This window comes from Sander lucioperca, chromosome 3, assembly GCF_008315115.2.
Source record: "Sander lucioperca isolate FBNREF2018 chromosome 3, SLUC_FBN_1.2, whole genome shotgun sequence".
In the NCBI taxonomy this organism is placed as follows: domain Eukaryota; kingdom Metazoa; phylum Chordata; class Actinopteri; order Perciformes; family Percidae; genus Sander; species Sander lucioperca.
In genome coordinates, this window is record NC_050175.1 from 19500928 (window position 1) to 19520945 (window position 20018).

Below are 20018 nucleotides of genomic sequence, written 5' to 3' on the forward strand. Positions count from 1 at the left end.
GCAGTTCCAGTTTGGCTGCTTTCCCCCTGTCGTACAGGCTGTGTGCGTGAAACTACTAGGGGTAGGAATCACCAGAGGCCTCACGATACGATATCACGATACTTATGTCACGATACGATATTATTGCAATTTTAAACATATTGCAATATTCTGCGATATATTGCAATTTATTTTTCCCAATTTCAAATTATGTCCCCAAAGGAAAATTTTGTCAACATCTGTTTTATCTAAAAAGATACATATCTCTGTTTGTTCATCTCACTTACATTGTATTGCTGCAAAATGGGATTGTCAAGCAGACAAACTGACCAACACACATATCATAAAAGATCGATACTTGGCGTCTGTGTATCGATACAGTATTGCCACGAAAAATATCGCGATACTATGCTGTATCGATTTTTTCCCCCACCCCTAGAAACTACCCCCCTCGACGGCAATGTATAAGACAGGTCAGAACATGCCAACCGTAGTCTTTAAGACCCGAGTCTTCTACGATGCTGACAGGTCTGCAGTTAGTTGCCACCCATTTTGCAAGAGCTGTAGTAATTTTTTGGGATTTGGTTTCATCCACAGGTCGGCAAGTAGCACTCTACAAAATAGTGCTTTGCCTGAGCCTGCTAGCATCAACCTGAGTCACGTTAACTGTACTATGCTTAGCTCGTAGGTGGTAGCTCAAGCTTGACGTGCTTCGGTGATATTTTAATTCGGCTTTACACAATGTGCATATGGCTTTCGACCCATCTGGGAGTTTTGGAAAATAAAAAGCGCCATGCAGATTGTGTTGCTGCTGTCTTTCTCCATCATGCCTGCAGCCTGCAGCAGCAGGATGTGTTACGAGGGAGTATGGAAAAGTGTGGCAAAGGGTCAAAATATTAGCCTGTTAGGCACGACGCGAGTGAAGTGAAAATAAATTAATAAATGGCGGCATGCGATTAATGCAATTAAAAAAAATTAACGCGTTATGCTCGGCCCTTAATTGCATCGCGATTAACACGTTAATGTGACAGCCCTAAAAAAAAACCTTTCACAAGGCATTCGCTGGAAGAAAAAATGAGGATAAAGGATGTCCGACCAGACCAACCCGATTTACAAATCCAGCAGCATGCCAGAGACCGAGGACGAAGCTACACCCGGGGCTTCACCATGGGCTTCACCCGCTCTTGTTATGCGAAACGGAGTTGGCTGGCTGGATGTGATGTTAGCAATGCCTTTTTTTGCTTTCCCCGTCTTTTATTTCAAAGTGTCGGCACTGAGGTTTTGTGGACAACAACGGGGGTAAGAGACATAAAAACATCTCTCTGAAAAATGCAAACGTCATGAAAGTAGTCGCAGCCATCTTGATAAGAGCATGAAGTTTTTTGGCAGATTTAGCATTGCTGAACAACTAGATGAAGGCTACAGGATTGGCATTAGAAGGCACGTCAAAGAGGTGACATAAAATCAACACATACTGTCCAGGATAATAGACTGTGTGAAATTTTGTGGAGCCTTTGAGTTGGCTTTACGTGGCCATGATGAGAGTGAGAGCTCAGATAACTACAGGATATTTCGCGGGTTGGTGGATTTTGTTGCCTCTCTTGATGGAGCTTTGAAAGAGCACCTTGACAGTGCCACTGTATTTAAGGGAATGTCAAAAAATGTACAGAATGAGCTAGTGGACTGTATGTTGTCTGTTACAAGAGAAAAAAATAATCAAAGAAGTGATTTGATTGAGTTTTATCAATCCAGGCAGATGAAACAACAGATATTGCCACACAGTCCCAACTTGTGCTTGTACTGCGCTACATCGATGACAAAAACAACGTGCAGGAAAGATTTTTTGAGTTCATCCCTCTGCAGTCAGCTACAGCTGAGTCCATTGCTACTGCACTAAAAGCCACCTCTCACTAGGGGTGGTACGGTTCATGAAAAAACATCCGAACCGCTTTGTTCGTTTGTCTCGGTTCGGAGCATGTGTGCGTCGCGCGGTTCGTCAGTCCACTGTTAATGTGCACTAACCACTTACTGCCGTGGTGCCCACTTTCAACATCTATGTTAAAACACTTACTGGAAACGACAAGGGGGATAAGCGTGACTACCGAAACACATGGCAGCTGATTGGACGAACGCGTCACGTGGTTCTTGCTGCTCCCGAATTCAAAACAGACTATAATGGCGTCTCGTTCTGAATACGATCACGTATTTTACGAAAATAGTTCACCGAAACGTGTTTCTGACAACATTTTAAGCGAGAAATAGGCCATAGAGTTGCTGAATCTGTCTGTTGTTTTGATCGACAAAGGTCAGTTTAAAAGATTTTCGTCAGATTTTGGTAAAAGCGTCGAGGCGACCGCTCCTCGGGAGTGTGGAGTGCTGCAGGTCACGTCACGTGTAGAAATGTCAAGTGGGAGAGATAAGGAAGGCTGCCCGCAGTTGGAGGATGCGCCAGCATCGTATAAGTCTGGTGTGTGGGAACATTTTGGATTTCATGTTACCTATGATGACAGCGGAAATAAAACAATAGATAGAACTGCCACTGTGTGCATGTATTGTGCAACATGCATTCAATATGCTAATTTTAGGTATATATCATATGCTGAAGTATATTTCTGGAGTGTTAAAGATTAAAAGAAAAAATAACAAGAACCGTAAAGAAATGAAAACCGTGACCCTAAAACCGTGAATTTTGTGAACCGTACCACCCCTACCTCTCACATATCCAAAGTGAGAATTTTTTTTTTTCTAACATTGGTGGATTTGACAGCTTTTTTTCCAAGTCACCCAAGCGGACATGTTTTCTGGATAAAGTGGTTGCCCATAGACTGCCAAGATCCAGCAACGTCAGATGGAACTTTCATAGCTGTGCCATCAATACTGTTTTTGAGCACAGAGAGGATCTTAATCGCTGTTTTTAGAGCATACAAGACAGGTGACTTTGACCCCACTACTGTCAGAGTAGCAGGAGCCCCGGCCATGCTACTGGAGGATCAAGATTTGTAACTTTCTGAAACTTTATCACCACATCATGCCACATGTAGACTTCTTCTATGCCAAGCTCTAGAAGAAGAACATTGATTCGGTCCATAACAAAGGGAGCATCCAACAGTTCCAACAGGAGAAGATCAGGTAACTGTATTCCTGTAATATGATCATTATTTTTTTCGCTTTCATTATTACCTCTCTTTCTCTTTTGCCAATATTATAATAAATTATCTTTGTCATTTGCAGAAACTTTCTCCATTCCATTGGTGAGCAAAGCAGTGGTTCTCGGCCAACAAAAAGTGGCTGCATGTGTCCAACAATGCACAAAACATCAACACCGGTACAAGCCTATACAACTTGTCCACAGACACGGAGTGCGGAAAGTACGTCAGAGCCTCCCGGACAGGTGAACTGAGACTCTGTTTCCTGCTTGTCGGTCAACGGTTAATGATCGGTTAACATTTTATTTCATTGTGCTTTCTTTTGGAAGGCTGGCTGCCAAAAATCGCCACTTACTAGCTAATTTATTAGCCTGAGTTAAACGCTAGCTATCAGTAAATAGAAGGTAGTGGCTGGTGTCTGGTGTGGGCGCCAATGTTTGTGTGTGTGCATGTCGGCCCGCCCCCACATTTGGCGACTGGCGAGTGTCAATTTCGGACCCTGCACACGCTGTAGAATGTTTTAAGGAGAAAGTAGGCCTATCAACAGAAATAAATTATTTAAATTATCGTCATGTGAAAAATACGTCGATAACAGCTTCAGAATTTAGATGTCGATACATTTTTGATTAATCGTCCAGCCCTATTAGAGACTGTCCCTTTTTATACATGTACAAGTACATTATGTACCTACACACTCATGACTGCATGAAATTAGGTGTGCATGGACATTTACACACACTCTGATATACTCGCACAATCCATGAAGCAATGTGTGCAATGAACTAAACTATTCCAGAATAAATGAAATGGAACAACAATTAGATATCATTCATTGTGCATAGTACAAAGATTTGTAAAGCATGCTTGTCGCATGAAAAGAAGGAATTACTTCCAATTACTTAATTTCAACACCTATTATGTGCTCTCTCTCCTCCACCTCCCGGAAATGTGATGGTCATGATTTATATTTCAATTTAGGACAGGCATGTTTCATATATTGTGCTCCTTTGAGAATACAGATTTACGACAGAGCAGAATGCAGGTTTAGTTAAGAAATGATATGGTGAATGGTCTTGAAATAACAGAGGGCATGCGGTGTTGCAGATTATTCCACTGTGCTATCAGTAGAAGTCTTTCCTAAATCAGTTCTGCAGGGTTCCTGAAGCAGAAGCTAGTCGTCGCAGCAGGTGAAGAATGGAAAATAAATCGTTGAAGAGTAGAATAATCAACTGAATTAAAGTAGCATGTGTTAAATTACACACCATAATCCAGCACCAACCACAGGATTATTTCATTCATCAAGTAAATGGCTAATTGATTAAAATTAGCAATATTGGATAAAATGGTATCGTTAGCATACAGATGTATTTGTAAATTATCACAATCTGTATAAAATAAAATTTTGCAAAAAAGAGACAAAACAAGTCACCAGTACAGTATATTGTAAATGATGAGCAGCACAAGCCTCAGAATGAATTCAGGAATACAGATTATTTACCTCATACACTGACTTCTGTTTGATCATAGCTCTTGGGCCAGTTACGGACATCACTCCTGAAGCTGACAGAGTTTATTCATTTTTTATAATTTATTAATATAGATGCACCTTTTACTCTCTTTTTGTAGCACTACAGGGGGTAAGTGTGTAGTGAAGCCTCCCAGCATGCATTGTAGAAAAGGATTAATGAACATAAGTCTCATGCTATGTGTGTGGCTTCATTTTTAATAGTGTTAATGTGCTCCTCATTGTGTTCCATAATATAGCCATTGTTTTCACATCTCACCTGTTAGACAATTAGTCATAGGAGCAAATGCAGTCAGATTAGGGTGATGCTGTGTGACAGTTGGTGACCTATGTGAATACAAAGGTTTACTGTTGAGCTTATGGTGTGCCTGCTGCTAACAATAAAGCTGCAGTTCAAGTTGAAATCTACCGCTAAGTTCTTCTGACCTATGAATCCCAGCTTATCAAATTACTGTCTAAACACTGAAAGCATCTATTCTCCCTAATTTACATGTGCTTCACCCCCCCACTGAAAACAAAAAGGGACAGCTGCTAAAAATAATGTAATAAAATGGAGTGAGAATGATAAGATCAGAGCAGGCAGACTACCTGCTTCTGTCCCTTTTACTTCTTGTCTTAACTCCTGCCTGACTTGATTCACACATATTAACAAACTTGTTCAGTCATGCTTTTTCCTGTTAAGAAATAATTCTAGGATGAGACATGTTCCCTCCTTTCAAAGGGCTGAGAAATTAATCCATGCTTTTGTGTTTTCATGCTTAGATTTCTGTAATTCTCTACATGCTTGCCTCAGCCAAGGAGCTGCAGTTCGCCCTCAGCTGGCTCAAAACACTGCAGCTCACGTTCTAACAAAGAGAAAAGACTGGGAGCACATTACTCCAATGTTGGCCCCTCTCCATTATCTACCAGTGGAGTTTAGAGTTAAATATAAAACTTGATAATTACCTTTCAAGTAGTTCTACAGGGTGAAGTGCCTGTACATTTATGCATTGCTTGAGCTTGTGTACAAGTACATGTACCAACATAAGAAAGATGATGCATTAGCTGTTTTTTTTTTTGCCTATAATCTGCAATAGTTTACCTCTATTATGTTCATCTAATTTAATGGACTTAATAGCTTAATAGTGAGGTGCAAAGGTCAGGAAAAGGTTGTTACATTATGAAAATCCAGATGATGAAACCTTAGGACAGACTGAGGCTACACTGCAGAGTAGAACATTTGTTGAGGGCAAATAACAGTTACTCTTTGCCATGATTAAACAACAGTAGGTTTTCATATATGGTACAACTTTAACACACACACACCTGCTAACCAATCAGAAGAGAGAATAAAAATATTGGTTTCAGCAAATGGTACAAAACTATAATATATCCAATTACGTTCAAGTAGCTGTATGATGTCTCGATGGGTCAAAAAAACGTCTTCCCACAGTCGATGATGGTTCCTTATAGCGATGACCTCGATTGTTCCCTAAACTTAACTGAGTGGTTATTATTATAACTATGACAATGATGGTCCCCTAACCCCACATTTTTTAATGATCTTTCCACTATGTTGTTTTAGTGCCTATGTATTTTAAGGCACTAGCAAATGCTCATATGTGTTGTTCTGTATGCATGAACAAACAACATATTTAGTTGTTTGCGTTGAAAGACTTGTTACATCAGAAGCAAGTATTTGCCATAGCCTTGGTGGTAAAAAAAAAAAAGTAAAGTATCTTAACTAGAACCCGAAAGCTCAGCTACAAACACAGGGTGCGTTTACTAGTCAACATGGCCCCCTATCCAGAGTCACAGTAAAATATGAGAAAAACATAACAAAGCAGAACAATCGAGAGACAACACATTGGAATACAACCCACATCTACACAGAGAGACTGACAACAGCATGCAGTCAAGAAGAAATGGGATTACTGTGCATTAAAACTGTGCAGTGGGATTTTTCCTCTTACCCCGTCAAAAATAAGAAAACTACATTGTGTTCATGGATTGTCAATTAGGGGAGAGACAGACAGACAGAGAGAGAGAGAGAGAGAGAGAGAGAGAGAGAGAGAAACCATGGGATGTTAAGGGTGAGCGTGATCAAGATGAGAGCAGAGCAGCATTAATGGAGGAGGAGGGGAAGATGAAGAGAGCGCTGGCAGCTCCTCTCTCTCAGACACTCTAAGGACAGACTGAGCTAATCTACTCCCTCTTTCCCTTTCATTTAATCACTGTAGCTGTTATCTCAATTTTACTTACATTCACAATTTCTTCCTCTGAGCCTTTTTGTTGTTGTAAAATGCACAAGTTATGCTTCAGATACACCTACCTGCATTCAACACACAAGTGCATATAAGTAATGTACACACAGACAAAGATGATTAAAACATAAAACTGTATATTGTTTCTGATGGATTCATATGAATTATGTTATTTGTATGCCACATTAGCTACATACACCAATTTGCTCTGGTGGGGGCTTCCACACACAAAGACATATACTGTCATATGTGTCAACTGCCAGTGACCTTTCTATACGGGTTACACTGTGGTACACACTATCCATTTAATATCTCTGGTTCCCAGGAGGCAATATTGCAAATTAGGAGCAAGACTGCTTCATGGCAATATTGGATGTAATGTAATAAATAAATGTAATAAATATTTAGTAATGAAGTTCCTTGATTTTATCATCTGACATTATTTGATATTCCCATCTGGTTATTTTATTTATAATTTCAATATTGCAGTATACAATGCGCGCACGCACGCACGCACACACACACACACACACACACACACACACACACACACACCCCCTGAGGGAGAATTCACATTTGACAAGAGCATCTTTATTTTTTCCTGAGATCCCACTCAAACATGCAACAATCACACACTCTGCTACTTTAATCAATGATGTGCACAGGACAGTAGCCGATCAATAGCACATTACCAAGTAATCTGCTGCTTGACATCCATTACTGCTTTGCCCAATGGTCTGCATCATTTTGATGTACTGTATGTACTGCAGGATGGTGATGCAAAGCTACAGGCCGGAGCATGAGAGGTACTAGAGTAATGGCAACTCCAGGAGCTCATAAATTTATATCCTACATGCATCAAGGTTAAATCATAGCCTGAGAGCAGTTTATTCAGTCGGATAAATAGAGGTACATAAGGGTTATGTGTCAGATTGCACTCATCCTACCTCACTGTAGTTTAAGTCGCCCTGAATGGCTGACAGCCCTTTAGGTTTGATTGCAGTCACATCGTCAGAAAGTGGAGCAGAGGAGTAGTGCATTGATGGAGAGGAGCTGGGGAGTGCTGCTGCATCAATAAGACATTGAACAGGAGCCAGGACTAGAGCTGGAGCATAACAGGCAATACATATCAGACAAAAGACATGCATCAGGGAGCAGGGGACTTAATAAAGAGTGTCCCATAGGAGAAAGATGTGTTCTTTCTTTGGCCCTCCATTAGTCAATCAGAATGCATCCCTCTTGTCCTCTCATAGGTGTACTCATCAGTGGTAAACTAACACTCAAATGGCAGGAGGAAGCACAGCCACCAAGCTCTTAAACAAGAGCTTATAACGTGGAAAGGACAGAGAGAGTGAAAAAGAGAGTGTTTGTTAAGAGACAAGGAGGATGGGGACAGAGAGAGGAATGAGTCAGATTCTCCTACAGCTGTCGGGGTGTGGACATTCTTGACTGATGCAGCAGGCTTGTAGGATCAGCCATGGCAGAGGCGAGGCGGGTGTAACACGGTATGGTTACTGTTTGATTAGCCAAAGAATGTCAGAGTTGGAAATAATGAGCGAGTCCCATGAATCAGCCTGTGTTTTTAGCATTATTACTAGAGAAAAGTGATGAAAAATGGACAGTTTCATCTTAGCTGGATGCGTGGTACATATTTGACAAAGCTAAGTCACATAAGAGTGTTTTTAAATGCTTTCTCACAAGGGACAGAAGATAGAAGTGTCTTTACAGTCTGTAGCCATTAAACTTTATTATACAGAAAGGCTTTGATCACACAGCAACTGAGGAGTTTCACAAGGTTGAACAGAAGCTCTACAACACTAAAATACATACAAGAAAAATAATAGTGAGAGGAAACACAGTGATGTTGCAGATACTGTATGAAGGAGAGGAGAGCTTATTCTAAATGACCCTGGACTGTCTAAACAAAAGATTAACATAATCTGCCTTTTAGAATAAGGTGGTCTTACAGGTGTGTCCTGTGATTAAAAGCCCAGAGAGCTTTTATAATAATTACAAATTTAGCACTCTTGCAGAACAGCATATGAATAAATGAATAATACTGTAAGTTTTGTTGTCACAGTGAAATATATATAATTTAGTCTGATCAGGTGATACATTTAGCCTCTATTTGATACAGAAATACAAAGCAAGTATAAAAATAAGATCACAGAGCCAAAAACTCCAACCTTTGAATTTAAATCACTAGAAGATAGTATACAGTACAGTGTAATCTATGTCTGTGTGTGTGCTGCAGTAATTTCTGTACGAGTGTGCGTGCACAGTATGTGGGTGTAGGTATGTCTGCAGCAGACCATAAATATGTGCATATGTAGATATGTGTGGGTTAAGCTCGATGCGCATGTGGTGTAAAGAACATGCACCCCTCAGTAGCGATGACAATGTGGCCTAATCCTCCTGGAGGCAGAGTGTTTGGAGTGGATAAGTCCAATTCTTCCACATGACTTGAGACCATCTTCACACAACTCAACAAAATAAGCAAACAATGCCACTTTATTTTTTATTACCAACTTTGAAAAGGTTCCTTTGAATTAAAGCTTGTTGTTGGAGCTCACAACGGAGTAGGTGCTGTTTAACATTTCATCTGCCTGTCAGTGATGCAGTGCATGTACTTCTTTGAATATAAATATGTGTGGCTTCTCTCCAGGAAGGCCAACTGCTTTAGCATCAAAAGCTCATGGTCTCGCTGGGAGCAGTAATTGGAAATTTCAGAGTTCAGGTTATTTAGTGCTAATTAGCAGCATTGCAGCAGTAAGGTGACAGGTGACATCCAGGGCACTCACAGAGACCCCTCCCCCCATTACCCGTAAAGAGCTTGGCGAGCACAGATATCAAGACACTTCCTCTAACAGGGGGAGACTATACATCAGAACCAACTTAGAGCGCAAAGTTAAAAGGTTACCCGAGGCTGCCTGGAGTAATTAATCCTTTCAGCCTTTTCAACTCTGTCAAGCCCCTGCATGGTTTCCATGTCCTGAACTATGCTGTTGTCCTGAAATTATTGAAGAATTAAAAGCTAAAAGTCACTTCAGCTCAACTCCATGAAGGGCAAAGCAGCATGGTTACACCAAGCTAAAATTAACTTCTTTGCTTGTTACCAAAAGGAAAGTAAAAATGACAAGACACTGTCACAGAACCAAAGAGTGTGTGTGTGCGCGTGTGTGTGTGTGTGTGTGTGTGTGTGTGTGTGTGTGTGTGTGTGTGTGTGTGTGTGTGTGTGTGTGTGTGTGTGTGTGTGTGTGCGTGCGTGTGTGTGTGTGCGTGCGTGCGTGTCTGTGATTAGCTTTGTCTAGTTAGACTTTGTCATCCAGCCACGGAGCAAACAAATCCAGTTCTCTCTTCAGACAGCAAGAGAGGATCTGAACATTTAGGCAATGATGATGGCAAATAAGAAGCTGCCATTCAGAAAGGCCCTCAGAAGAGCCGTCTGTGGTTTTAACTGTGATCGACAGCACTGAAATTTGCAGAGTCAACGTCAGACTGCAGTCTGCAATCCTCACTGGACAAAACTTTAACCTCAGCTAACATTAGCTACGCTAAGTCAACAAACTCCCTGTATCTGCCTCACTTTTATTACAACAGAGACTGAAAGAGAAATCGAAAGGGAAGAGATAGGGATGTGTTAAGGAGGGGGACGACAAGTATAAGACATTGTGTTTGTACAGCTCAGACAAAAACTAAGTGAGCTGGTACTGCAGAAAAGGAGCCATTAGCAGAAGCTTAAGGACTTCCAAGAGTAATGCAGCAGAACTAAATGCTCACATAGACTCTGTTTCTAAGTATTCTTAGAGATATAATTAAAAAATAAAAGGTAATTATTACATACCTTCACAGATTTTGAATATGATAATGTATTCACATTTAGGGATATAAACAGCGGAATACAAATTTGTCTACCATCAGATTATCTTTCGTTCTGTTTATATAATGCTAGTTATCCCTTTATTATCTCTGGGTGTTTTAGGTCATTATCAATGAAAAGGACTGATTGATGGCAATATTGGATTTGTATGCAATTTTTGTTGTGTTAGCTTTGCACTTTTAGAGTTTAACATTATCTGATTCACAATGGGTAGTTAAAAAAAAAAAATCACAAAAATCGATACAGCAGAACCAGAGATATTGTGTTTTTGATTCAACACATTTTTCTTCCTTGACAAAGCCTGACACACACTACATTACCTACAATGCAACTCGACAGTTCGGTCAGAGATTCGGGTGTGTTATGCTAGTAGTAGCTAGACTGGGTAAACCCAGCCCGATCTGCCGGTGATTTGATTTCGCCCTGCAGCTCAGACTGGAAACCTGTACGTTTATCTATCCTGCTTCCGTTACAAATTTGCGGGAACCAATCACAAACTGGCTTATCCACCTGGCGCGCTATTGGCGGGTCTAACACGATGACGATAGAGAAGCGAAGGCAAGCAGCTTTTTGTTTACATTGAACATGACGGTCACCGAAGTGCAGCAACCCGTTGATGCCGCTGTCGCTGCTGTTTTAAAAGATTTCAAAGGCAAGTTTTCTCTGAAAACGGAACAGAAACTTGCCCTGGAACAATTCCTACAAAAGAAGGATGTGTATGCCTTACTACCGACCGGCTTTTTTTTTTTTTTTTACTAACGACCGGCTTTCACTCTGCCTCGCTCTGCAAAGTACATCACCTGGATGGTTGGTCTGATTGGTTGAAGGACTATCCAATAGCGCACAGTCATTTGAACTATGCCCGTTGATCACGCCTCTTGTGCAGAGAAAATACAGAGCAGACTCCCCAGACTAATGTTCAATCTTAAAAGATTGAGCTTGGTCTGGTGATAGCCAGACTAAGTAGTAGTTATTGTAGCCTCAAATAAAGATGAGGAGCGGGTTACATACATCTGGTAAGTTAACTTCTAAGTCCACATCTCCAGATTGTTTTCATTTTCAAACCTGACGCTGACTCAAGTGTTATCACTTCACACAGCTCCCTGTGGAGCCACAAAAGGCAACGTTTTTCACACAAGACCTATAAACAGACTCCAATGTGTAAGAACTGTGGGGTTCCCTTTTTAACAACTTCTCAATTAGGATTGGGCATCGAGAACCGATTCCTACTTGGAATCGTTTCAAAAATTACGATTCCAGTAGAATCGTTTCTTTATTGGAATCGTTTGGAGGATTTGGTTTCAAATCTGATCATGGGTTCCAAATTTAACATGCGCAAGTTTTGGTTTCCGTAGCGGCCAGGCGCTTGTTGTGTTGCAGCCATGGAGCACAGTAAGCGGTGCTCTAGTGTGGCTTTATTTTAAGTTGAAAAAGCCCGGTAAAACTGCAACCCACCATTGAATCAAAATAAAACTTTCCTCTTATTTGTGAAATAAGCACGTGACCCGTTTCAACTCCTCCCCTCAAAGAATCGGAATCGAGAATCGATAAGAACCGGAATCAAAGGGAAGAATCGCAATTGGAATCAGAATTGTTAAAATCCAAACGATGCCCAACCCTATTCTCAATATACACTGATATCACGATATAAATTTACATTATATCGTGATAGAAGATTTTATCCATATCGCAAGGAATAGGTCATTTTTTACAGCATACACTTTTACTTTTATAACAAGAAAATCGCAGGTGTTACTCATAACTCATGGCTGAACAATGGCTCTGTTCTATTCAAGTGTCCCAGTAATCCATGACAGCGAGCCAGCATGCAAACAAACCTTTTTCACAGCAGCAGCACGGTTGGCTTATCATAGCAGCAGGAAAAGCACAGGTGTAATTGATAATATTACTAACAACTGTGTTTGCTAAGTCCAGGGTGATGCTGGCTCGCTGGGACATGTGATGGAACCACACCATCGTTAATGAAATTTGTTTCACATGTGCTTTTCCTGCTACAAGTCCAAATGTCTGCTGTTAAAAAAGGTCCATGGATTAAGTCAACGGAGAAGTCTAAACGTCATAAAACAGGTCATCACAGTTTAGACTGAAAGTGTACTGTGTGTACTGTACAGTAAAACTGCAGGGAGGTGACTTTGACACACGTATATATGTGTGTGTGTGTGTGTGTGTGTGTGTGTGTGTCATGGAGGCCAAAGGTTAAAAAAGGTCTGGCTTGTTTTTGCTGAAGCATTCATTAGCATAAGTTGGTGCTTGTGCACAGGGCCGGAGGAAGACCAAGCCACAACTGGGTGTCCAGGGAGGACAGGGAGTACAGAGAACTTAATCAAGACTTTGTGGACTGGTGCCAGCGGAACCACCTCCAGATCAATGCTGGGAAAACCAAGGAGCTGATGGTGGATTTCCGCCTGCCGGTGAACATCCTGGGTACGGACATCGATATGGTTAAACCATATAAGTACCTGGGTGTTCACCTGAACAATAAACTGGACTGGACTGACAACACCACAGCAAAAAAGGCCAGAGCAGACTGTATCTGCTGAGGAGACTCAGGTCTTTTGGGGTGCAGGGGGCTCTACCAAGAACATTTTATGACTGTGGTGGCATCAGCCATTCTCTATGGAGTGCTCTGCTAGGGCAGTGGCATCAATGTGGCAGTTAGGAAACGACTGGACAGGCTGATTAAGAAGGCCAGCTCTGTTCTTGGTTGCCCCCTTGACGCCATGGAGGTGGTGGGAGACAGGAGGATAGTGGCTAAATTATCCTCCATGATGAACGACTCCTCCCAGCCCATGCAGGACACTGTCAGCACTGAACAGCTCCTTCAGTGACAGGCTGCTGCACCCGCGCTGCGTCACAGAGAGATACCACAGGTCTTTCCTGCCTGCTGCTGTCAGACTCTACAATCTGCACTGCTCCCAGTGGACCACAGGGATAAAACACACACACACACACACACACACACACACACACACACACACACACACACACACACACACACACCAGGACTGATAAACCGTGCAATAAAAAATGTGACTGTGCAATACTGTAAATACATTTTACTATTTTAATATTTATTCTCTTTACTTATATTCATTTGTTTGTTTATCTGTGTCTTCTACTTTTCCTCCTATCCCTTGCTGCTGCAACAGTGTGAATTTCCCCATTGTGGGATTTATAAAGGGTTTTGAATTTTGAATCTTGAATCCACTTAATGATTTCTCTTTAAATCATCATCTGTCTTTCCATCGTGGAAGTTGATTCTGCGCAGTTGCTGGTTTCCCTCTCCTATGGGATGTTTTTTTTTGCCTAACACTCTGGAAGAAACCTTTTATATTGAATTCACTAAATGCGTATATACAAGTTTCTAGAGAGTGACTATTATTATTTGGTATTGTGAGTGCATTCCTACACTGTATTTGTCCTGAGGGTCACTGGGGTCACTGATATTCTGCAGTACCCCTTAGGACATGCAACCACTTGTACTCACACATGCACTTTTTTAATATATACTCACACACTCATCTTCACTCCCTCTATTCTCCCCGCTAACCCCCATTACCCCTCTGTGCTGACAGAGAGCTTTTCCAGTCCAGGCCACAGAAAAGGCTCTCCTGCTGCCTCCCAAACGCTGACATGCCCAAAGACACCCCTCCCCTCCCCTCCTCCTCACTCTTTTTCACTGCACTCCCTCAGTCTCTCGTTACCTGTATTGCTCCCCTCTTTATGTCATTTTGCAGCTCTCTCTGTAATACAAATTAATTTTGAGTTAGTTTTCTGTGTGTTTCTCTGTAAAGTTGCTGTCAGCTTCAATCTGGTGACAAGAGCAGCGATGAGAAGTGAGAAAAAAACACTCCACAATCCCTTAGAATCATAAATGGGAACAATGGCCACTAGACAGTATTAACAGCACACTCTCCAAAATTTGCCAAATATCAGCGGCCAGTTGATGTTTCATTAGTGTTTAACTATATGAGCATGCCAGTTCAGTGTGCTTAAGAAGGTGTGTGTGGAGTTCCTACACTCCTGGACGGGATTTGTTTCTAAGTGTTTTTAGAGATAATATGTGGTGAAAATCACTTTTGAACAGTTGTTTATATGGTTTTATTTTTCACTGGGCCTGTAGAGGCAGGTTGCCCCCCTAAGCTGACTGACTGTCTAAATGCAAGCTGGTATTGATTGTCCTTCCTCTCACAGCCCTGCTGAGGACACATTAATGTGTCCTCAGCAGGACTAATGTGTTATAAGCCATTTAGGGCTCCAGGCCTCAAATCTCACCTGTCTAACTTAAAATATATTGACATATTGTGCTCCGACAAGCACAATATGTTTTTTTTGACGTAGCCTCTAGGTGTGTACGGATACCTGAGCTGTGTGTGTGTGTGTGTGTCTTATGCACAGTATACCCTCTCCGTTCTGTGCTGAACACTAGGGAGCATGTGTCAATGTATGGTTGTGTTGGGTATACGCAAAGACATTGAATCTGTGTGTGCTTCTGAGTGTGTGTGTGGTTTGTGTGTGTGTGTACAGAGAGCAGGCTCGTCCTCTTGCTGCCCTGGGGGCTCAGAGCCCATTTCCTGTTGTGCAGTGTGATAAGTTTCCCTGTCAGATCCTCCCAACACTACTATATTTCTGATAAGCTCCACTGCTAGTTTTCCCGACCTCTGGCACTGAGATCAATTTGAGATTGATTCAGAATGCCCTGCTGGGCCGAGCTGGAAGATCAATTTGAGATGGATTGTTCACGCCAGGGGGGCAATGACACGCAGTGCAGTGCTCACTTGCTTTCCCTCCTTTGCTTTCTTCACCCCTCACACTCCCCAACTGTTATTTCTTTCTCTCTCTGCATTTTTCTCTCCTATCTACTCCTCTCTCTTTCAGTTGTTTCACACTGTACTGTTGTAATGTTGCTCTGTATTACACCCTGTGTGTCTTTTGCATCAATCCTTATTCATGCCTCCTTTTCTCCATCTCCCTGCTTCTCTTACTTTTCTCTTCCCAGTGGCGGGTAGGCAACAGGGATAGAGATGACTTCATTAGCAGAGGGACCAACCCCTGTAGAGTGATAAGCCTGCAGGACAGGAGAGATAACTCATCTGGCTGGGTAATGCAAATATACGGATAGAAACACACACACACAAACACACACACACACAAAAATATTTTTATTTTCTCAGTTATGCGATCATGGTCATTATTGCCATCATGCCCTGAGCCATTGGTGTCACCGCCGCGGACACATGACCTTTCTCCACAGAGTATCATGTCTACAGCATCCATATCACTCTCTCCCTCTTTTCCTCATACCCCTCTCACTCTATCTACCCGTCTCCTATCTTCATTGGTTCTCTGCTGCTTTAAAAGCTATGGCAGTGGACCTTAAACCAGCAGATCCACTCTCCTCTCTTCTCTACACACAGTGACCTTTTTACCCTGCACTACTCCCAACTCTGACTGCACTGACCTTTACCTAACCGTACACCCCCCGTCATCTTTCCGAGGAATGGACTGCAGACAGCACATTGTCTGTGCAACCACGCAGAGAGAAAGCTGACAAAGAACAGAAGGAAAAGCTAGACAGAAAAATGAAAGTAGCTGTGACACTGTAAAATTGATGTGGAAATGGAAGGAGAAGGTACAGAGGGCTTTGATGAATAGTTAGTGGGCTGTTTTTTTTTTTGCCACAGCACAAGCAAAAGCTGGCCTTAGCTATACACTTTCTTGCCAATGGTGGCAAATTGCTCACTCAGAAATGAGGTATGAGGATGCTGGGTTTGGTATGCTTCAAATGAACTAATGTGTACCAAGTGTCATCCCAATACGTCTAAAGGCAAGTGTTTATAGCTGTTCCAAATGACCACATTCGAAGGCGGAGTAAGATGCGATGAATTATACAAATGGAGATACAGGCACACACTGTGAACTAAAACAAAAAGAGACAGAAGTAGTTGTAAGGATAAAAAAAGAGAGCTTGAGAGACACGTTTACATCCTGCCTACTTTCTCACCTCTGCACATCTGGTCAGTGGCTGTGTCAAGTGGACACACTGATCAGCTTGTTGGTTTTGGAAAATTACAACAAATTGTCATTATCAGCCCCCTCAATGCTAACGTTAGAAAGGTGTGGGGGGGGGTAAAATTATAGATTTATGTGATACAACACAAAATCTTGCTGTATTGAGCTGGGAGTGAGCTAGGGTCTTAAACATGCACCACAACAGATTTTATGCTTGCTCTATGGTCACTGACCTGATTGGTCGCATAGTGACATGGCTAGAAAAACATTGCTACTCCCAACCATAACACTGACACACAGGCCTGGAAATCTCTCCGCACTTTATTTAACTTCATTCCACTGAGATGCAGACAAGCAGAACACTCTTGCTATTTGTAAAGAGAAACTAAATGGGGAAAAATTCATCACTGTGAACTGGAGTGCTTTTCAATATACAACAAATGAACAACCAAAACCAAAGTCATGTTGCAGTAGGTGATTTGTTTATTCTATCTGTATTTTGCCTTGTTTTCCTTTATTAGATGATTTTCTGAATCATAAACTATCAAATATCAAATACATGCTGTAATGACTTCTAGCCAAGTCAGCAAACACAGGACATCTACTATATCCTTTAAAGTCCCCAGATTATGAAAAAAATCAATTTTCTGGGATTTGGGGTGTTATTTTGTGTCTCTAGTGCTTCCACACGCATACAAACTTTGAAAAAAACCCATCCATGCTGTTTTAAGTGAGATACGGTTTCTGAATGTGTCCTCCCTTCAGTCTCCGGGTGAGCTGTTCAAAATCTGCACGGCTTTCTACGTCACTAGCCGAGACGAGGGGCCTAGGGAGCTAACCGTTAGCATGCTAGCGCTAGCATGCTAGCTCGTTCTCAATGGCAAAACACTGCTACAACACACACAAATTCACCCTAATCTACAAAATAAATTGTATAGAACTACTTACATGTCCCTGTTCTGCAGGTATTCCACACAAAGTTGGAAGTGCGCCCTCATGTAGAAGTCTCCCAGCTAATCCTGCCTTGTACTAGATCTGTTCGACTCGTGATTCACTCGGATCTTTAACCCAAGTCTTTAAATTGACTCACGAATCGCGAGTCTCTAGTATCATTAACCCGGTTCAGTTGAGTCCTACTACAATTCAATCTAAAATGATAACAGCGCCACACACAAACCTCTTGCAACATTAGCTTCTACTATGCTAGCCATCTTAGCTGCAAAAAGCTTTATAACTTACAATTCCGTAGGCAACAGCAACTCCACAAGTCAACTCAAGCGCCTGAGTGAGCAGAGAGACAGTCCCGACCCGCAGACTCAGAGCCGGAAGCTCGCAGACCATGGGATTCACGAGTCAACGAGGGCTCGTGAGTTGTCGGGGATTCATGAGTTCTCGCACGAATCAGCCGGCTATGTGAGTGGATCTGATTCAGACAAGCGAGTGAAGTCTCTCCTCAAGCTCAGGGTAAAGCAAATCCACAACAAAAGCCATTCTTTCACTTCTGAAATAACATACAATGTTCTGCACGTAGCCTAGCTAGGCTACGTGCAGAACATTGTATGTACGTGAGTTAGCTCACCTAGCCGACAACTCATGTTTTTTCTGTTTTTGTCTTCAAAAAACTTTATTATTCAAGATACAGATACACATACACATTGAAAACATTAAATGCATACACACATACATGAAAAAGGGGCGCATGGAATTTACATTAAAGAGGTTGTAAGTCATTGTGAATGTTCAAAGTCCGGATAGCTTTCTTATTTGTCAGTCCTATTAAAAAGTTTCAAAATATAATTTCATGTCATTTTAAATGAATATTTGGTTTTCTTTCAGACCATTTACATTTGTGGATATAACGTTTTCCAAATAAAATTAAAAGATTCTAAATAAAAACATGGCATTTTATCCAAATCAAAAGCTTGCCTTGGATGTAGCATACAATACTGACTCAAGTGACTCAAGTGACTCGCACAACCCGGATCAGTTTAGTGAGTGATCAGAATAACCCAAATCCTTAAAAAGAATAGAGTTTGCCAGGCCTATCTTGTACAGGCCGAAGTTGGAGCTAGCTCATGTAATCCTTACCTAGCTACTGTGCATGTGCGACTGACAACAGAGATGTTACAGAAGTTAAGAGGTCTCACTCTGTAGCTAAAACAGAAAACTGACAGCGTGTGAAAGGAGGAGCTGCAGCAATGTGCAGTAGAACAAAAATATGGTGTTTTTTGAAAATTAAACCATGTAAACCTATTCTGGTACAACTTCAAAATAAAATTATGAACCTGAAAATGAGCATAATATGGCCACTTTAAGGAAATTAATGTGGTAGCCTGCAGGATGGTTACTGTACAATTCACAGAGCCACACAGGCCCAGGTATGAGCTCACACTAGACTTTTGCATGGATCAGGAGCAACCTGTGATCATCATAACCCAATATCCACACTGGGAAAAGGGTAGAGGGCAAGTAAATCAACACTATGTTGCATTTTTTTTACATACTTTTATTGAAGTGTTTTTACAAGCAACATGCTATTTTCCCCTTAACAACACATAAATATATGAGTTATTATCTGCCAGTCAGTGTCCCTGCACATTATGCAACCCCCTCTTTTTAAATTATGTTTAAAACTGTCATTATTTTAATAAATGATGGGGATGCTGTGCATACAGATATAGCTGTGGGTGGGTGTCATAACAGCTGGCAGTCAGCTGTGTTGTGACAATCAGAGTGATGTCACAGAAATATGTCTAGCAGAAAGAGGTCGTTCATAAAAATGGGTGAACTTCAACATTGCTTTCCTAACTGCAGATTGCCTCCATTTGCCCTTTGCTTTTTCCCGGCTCGTGGTGGATTTTACAGATGTCAGCCAGGCGAGCCTCAGGCTAGATACACATATATAATCTGACAAAATAAGTGACAAGTGTTGCATGGGAACAAATGAGATGAAGAAGGACATGACTAAAAATACACTCAGTAAAACAAGCTGCAACTAGCGTTTTACTGATCTATTCCCAATGCTGCCATACTGCCTCTAAAAAAACATTAAATGATAATCCAGGTTTATTACAACCTCTGTCTTTATTTTCATAGTTTTTGTCATTTTATGGCGACATTACACTCACCAAACTAACATCTGAGCTGTAGTTATAACTATAACAAAGTCTGATAGGGTAAGCCATGCACAACTACAGTAAGGCATGAGTCAA

The 20018-nt window shown here is 41.5% G+C and overlaps 1 protein-coding gene and 2 long non-coding RNA genes across 5 annotated transcripts in view; 1 reads left to right on the top strand and 2 right to left on the bottom strand.

The window, feature by feature from the left end:
- LOC116060683 (heterogeneous nuclear ribonucleoprotein C-like) overlaps positions 1 to 20018 on the bottom strand; it is a 57246-nt gene that overhangs the window by 12727 nt on the left and 24501 nt on the right. The window lies entirely within an intron of this gene.
- On the top strand, positions 1298 to 18821 carry LOC116060684. Its single transcript, XR_004107554.1, has 3 exons — positions 1298 to 1455; positions 15389 to 15395; positions 18810 to 18821. It is a non-coding gene; the product is annotated as an uncharacterized LOC116060684 (long non-coding RNA).
- On the bottom strand, positions 3771 to 18156 carry LOC118494709. Its single transcript, XR_004896865.1, has 4 exons — positions 18106 to 18156; positions 16108 to 16112; positions 11504 to 11510; positions 3771 to 3781 (listed from the first exon to the last, which is right to left on the bottom strand). It is a non-coding gene; the product is annotated as an uncharacterized LOC118494709 (long non-coding RNA).